Below are 5,274 nucleotides of genomic sequence, written 5' to 3' on the forward strand. Positions count from 1 at the left end.
TTCTAGCCTATATTTTTTAATGAACAAATTTACCCTATTTGATCTTACACTAGCACTGTCCTTTAATTCAAATAGATTTCCCTCTTTAGCTGGTATTCCCTTTCCTGTCCTCCACATGAATTTAATGCTGAGTAGTCATTTTCCCCTTCAGCCTTTTCGAAGTTGAAGACTCAGCATAACCACTAGAAAGGGGTCCTCCCCCAGGCAGCACATATCCTCCAGTTAATGCCCTTGTCCCGTCACACACCCTCTCACTCTTTCAGTGAATCACCCTCCATCTGCACGCTCACTCAGTATCGTTGTTACACAACGGGCACTTATATCCTGCCTGTAACTTGTTCCAATAATTAAGATTCCCCATGGTCCAGCTCATAGCCTGCGGGCCTGATTTAAGCCCTGGGAAGCTTGTGTTTGGCCCGCCGTGGTACCCTGGAGGAGCTATTCAGATGCTCACACTATCCTAAAAATCCAAGTCCTTGTATCTGAAGCCAGGTCCTGACCATCATCACTGAGTTCTTAATTCAGCATGTCCCCTAACATGAAAATGCATCCCCCAAATAACTGGATCTTCCCGGTTCAGTTTTTCTTCCCTTCCTCACCTAGTCTGAGACACACAGCTGATTACGGAGGCGGTGAGCCCAAATTGTCACAAATATCTGAAGTTTCTGCCATGTAAATTGAGTCAATCTTGTATAAATCACAGCTCTGAGAGTATCTGTAGATCTGCTTTAAGCACACCTGCAGCACTGTTTTTTCCCCATGCACTCCCTACCAGGATACCTCTACTGATCTACCTGCATGCATTGCTGACTGAATCTGATACGTGTGAAAGCAACATGAAGCCTTGAACTCGTTCTGCCTGCTCTGCTGTTAACACTGGGAGCTGGTTAATGCGTGGTCATTGCTCAATGGTGTCTACATGCTCGATGGATTGATTTCCTGTGCTTTCTTGTAGCAGGAATAGCCTGCGTGCATTTCAGTGTAGCACTTTCTGGGCTGTGGATTTATTTTACATAAAGGTGTAAGAAATAAGAAAGGACTGAAAATATGTGGGATGTGAAAGGGAGTGTGGATTAGTGGGTAGAGCACAGAGTAGGCAATTAGCAGACAAGTTCCCCGCTCCTAGTTTGGTTGGAATTGTTGTGAGAACCGGGGCCAGTGAATCATGGGCTGGTTGATCTAATTCTCTATGACTCTCCATGACTTCATCAGCCATTGGTGTTTGAAACTCTGCTCCGGAGCCTGTCTAAAGGAGTGCCCTGGGGTTGGCTTAACTGTTTCTAGTCTATTTAGTTTGAAATGGACCCAATTTTTTCACTTTTTCCATCCTAGGGAATTTTGGTTTTTTTGGTACCTACCCATGAATATTTTTGTGCAGCACATTGCACAGTGGAAAAACTTTAGTACCAGCAACAAACTACCCAAATGTACCGGTGCATATACAATGAAAGAAAATTAAGTTTAAAACAAGAACAAAAGCATCATGGAATATTAAAAAAAAATCAAGGATTTAGAGGGGTCACAATCACGGAAAAAAAGAGAATGAGCAAGCAAAAAGGCTGCATAGCAATTTCAGGAAAAAAGTTTCACTTTTGCTGAAAAATTTCAGTCAGTTCCACAGTACATGCCTCAGTTCCCCTAATTGCTACATAGGGTTAGCAACCCAGACCTATTTTGCAAAGGTGTTGTCAAGTTTAATTTGTGAACCTTTGAAAAACGCTCCGAGTTTTTCAGATGAAAGGCACTGCAGATGCCAAACGTGGGTGTATACTCTGAGTCAGAGGCATAGACATGGGCATATTGTGTGATCAGCTTGACGCAGTGCACTAGATAGGAGACAGTTGTCCTCTGCAGGAAACGTAGGGATAGCTGGTGCAAAAATCACAGATGATGCTTACACGAGTGTGAACTCATGCTATAGAAATCAGGAGCCACCCTCTGGGAGGTGCAAAGATAAAGCCTGCAATAAAGAGACGTCCAGTCTCTACTTTGGCTTCTAATTGCCTGAAATACATGTGTGCGCACAAGTCTTCTAAATACGGCTGGGAACTGAGGCACAAATTGCCTAACAATCTTTAACTCCAGTAGTCCTCCTGTCATTCCCAGGCAGAATTAGCCAGCATTGGCAGCGGTTATGAGCACCAATAAGACGACATGCACCTCAAGTTTCAGACAGGTGCGAACAGTAGATTTCCCAGGAAAGGCCAGAAATAACAAGAGAGGTGGGCCCCATCTGCAAACAAATTTTTGGCATGAAAAAGACATGATGAGGTGTGATGAGGTGCAGAGAGATTATGAGGAAAAGAGTGGGCTTGGCCTTTGGCTACGGAGCACAGCTGCAGTCCCAGGACATGTGGCAGCAGAAGTGATGCATTTAGCTCTTTCTCGTCACAGGTGGGCCTGCCACAGTTTCACAGGTATTTGCAAGGAGGACGTGCCCAAGGCGCTAATGCCAGGCATGTGGGACGCTGCCAGAGTGAGCTGAGAGCTGAGATTGAAAGGGGACCAATGAAAGTGGCATTATGCAGAAGTGACTGGGAACAGCAGGGAACGTTCCTTAACGCACACATGAGTGACATCCTTCCTTTCTTTCTGCAGATTCGAGGGAGGTTCAGCTCAGACTACTGATTCTTCTTCAAGAAATCCAGTTTGCACTTGGCTCCATTAGTCTGTTTGTGTGTATATGCACATGACCTCCCTCTTTCTGTCTGACATAGAGCATTTAAGCCGAGGGCTCTCCAAAATTAAGCAGCAAGGACAGATGCCACCCAAGCTATTCAAAAGCCAAAGCAAAACCTGCAGCTTTATGGAACATACTGACTGTCATGAGGGCTGACAACAGCCCGTCTCAGTCTGACTGGAGCAGCATTAGATGATAGACATTACAATGTCTTACATCTCAAGTATGGCCATACTTCACCAGTACTGCAACAAATGGAGGAGCTAAAGCCACAGCTGACATCAGGGTAGGTCAGGCAAAGCACAGCCTAACCTGACTTATTGGAGGGTGCCAGGCTTGTATGTGCCTCTGCATGGACAGAAGACTCAATAATAAACCTCCTCCTGAGCCCAGTTACTCTCGAGTCTGCCTAGAATAACAATTAAACTTATTTACTCTGGATTTGCATCAGTAAAACCAAGATGAAAAAATTCAGTCCTTAATCTTTTGACTACCTTGCCTACTCCAAAATCGTAACAAAGTGTCAGGAAAACAAGAGAAACCAAGACTGCCTTCTTCCAAGTTGAACCTCGTCATATAGATGTCTTTCGTTTCTTAAGTATTAATGCTAGCTTGGAAAAGCTCTGCTGAGTCTTTTCTGTACACGTGAGAACAGGCACCTCCGCCCTCCAGTATTTTTAATTACTTGGAGATCTATAGAACTGTTGATGTTATAAAGATCAGCTCAGCCCAGGAAGCCAGGGGGAAATAAATACATATATGTCATCCAATCTCTTTCTTTTATGAAATTTGGTTTTAAAAAATAGCATTGCCATTCCTATGCCAGAGAATGACTTCTGACTCACGAAAGACTATGGTCCTATTAATAAGGAAACTGTCCATTAGAAATTACTGCAAAAGGTGTGGCCTTTCCCAACAACTATTATCCAAAAAAATACTGTATACTCAATCATTTCTCATATATAGAGAGCCGTAACGACATACAGGCAGTAAGAGGGGCTGGATCTATGAGCCAGGGGTCCCAACTGCATTTCAGTTGAAGAGAAAGGAATTTTCTCTTTCCTTTTCTCTTATTTTGCACTGACAAAGCCCTTAGAAACTGTATCTGTAAGACAGGCACTTCCTGGCTATCTCATTCTCATATCAGATCCAAAATGTATGCTGTTGCTGTTTTGGGCTGCACCTCTATTTCCTCCACACATAAAAAAGACCTGCAAAATGCAGACCTGGATTTTTCCTCCACTATTTAGGACACTTCCAACCAGGGTTTTGTTACAGATTTCTAAGGAGAAATTACTACAGGGTAAAAAACATTCTCCAGCAACACCACCACTTCATTCTGTGAAAATTAAATTAAGCACAAATCTTAGGCGTGGTTAATTTGCACCCTGGGCGTTAATCTCAGAGCAATCTCACTGAAATTCAGAGCATAATCTATGTTAAATTGATATGAGTGGAAGATCAATCTCTTTCTTTTGAAGTTGACGGAATTCACCAGCATTTATAAAGAGCCTTTTTCTTCTGAAATCTTCTGTGATTCCAACAAGTTGAACATTTCCCAGGAATACAGCTAGTGGAGACCGATCTATTTTTAAAACTCAGTTCTTTTCTCTTGCAAGAAACATTTTGGCCATCTAGCTGTAAAATATATCCTCTTCCAGGTATGTTACAGGTATGTCTCTCAGTTCAGTGGACATTTATGGGAAGAGCCATGTAAGATACACCTGAACCCTTGTCTCAGTGAGAACATGCAATGAGATAGGCAATGGGGGTTTTATTCTACTAGTCACATTAGTGGAGATTGCATGGCCTGTGGGAAAAACAAGACTAGCCAATTTTTACTTCAGGTCAGCTGTGTTCTTCTGATACACGGTTGGGTTATTTCCGGGTCTAGATGGAAGGACCTCGCACAAACCCAACATCAAAATCAAAATAAAGATAACAGGGTCTTTTAAACCAAGTATTATCCATACGTTTCCCCTCCCTGTCCTACTGAATACAGTAAGTCCTCAGGGGAATCCAGTTTAAGAATGCTTTATTCTAGGCGTTCATTTTAATTACAACCATAATTATTTTTGTGCATGTGTATGACCCAGTTAACAAACCCATCTTCAGCACCTCATGGTCTCTCCGTCCCTGCCCATCTCTGCAAGGAGGTAACCTCCGCTCCTAGCAACAATGAGCAAAATTATTTTTGAAACAAGCGGTCAAACTGGTTGCTACATCTTAATGAAAATTATTTTTTTTAAAAAAACATTTCTATGTATATAAACAGCCCTTCCTCCCAAACCTGGTTAGACAAGAATGTTCCTGGGTGTGGACTGCCTTGTATAATTAACTGCACAGCTGTAGCTTCTGATCCCTGGTAACGTCTGTTTCTTTCTTTCTCCCTGCATCTACCTAGCATAATCCAGGCATTCTCCTCCTCCTTGCAGGAGCTCCAGGTGCGTCACTTGGGCAGAAACTCTCCTGCATTCCAACCGTCATTCCTTGCCGAGACAACGACCGTGCAGACATACCCGCTTTGTAGAGTCTCGAGAGACAGGAACTGGAGGAAAGACTGAGCAGTGAAGCCAATTTGCCCTGTTTAGACA

Source organism: Accipiter gentilis, chromosome 5 (genome assembly GCF_929443795.1).
Source record: "Accipiter gentilis chromosome 5, bAccGen1.1, whole genome shotgun sequence".
Lineage (NCBI taxonomy): Eukaryota > Metazoa > Chordata > Aves > Accipitriformes > Accipitridae > Astur > Astur gentilis.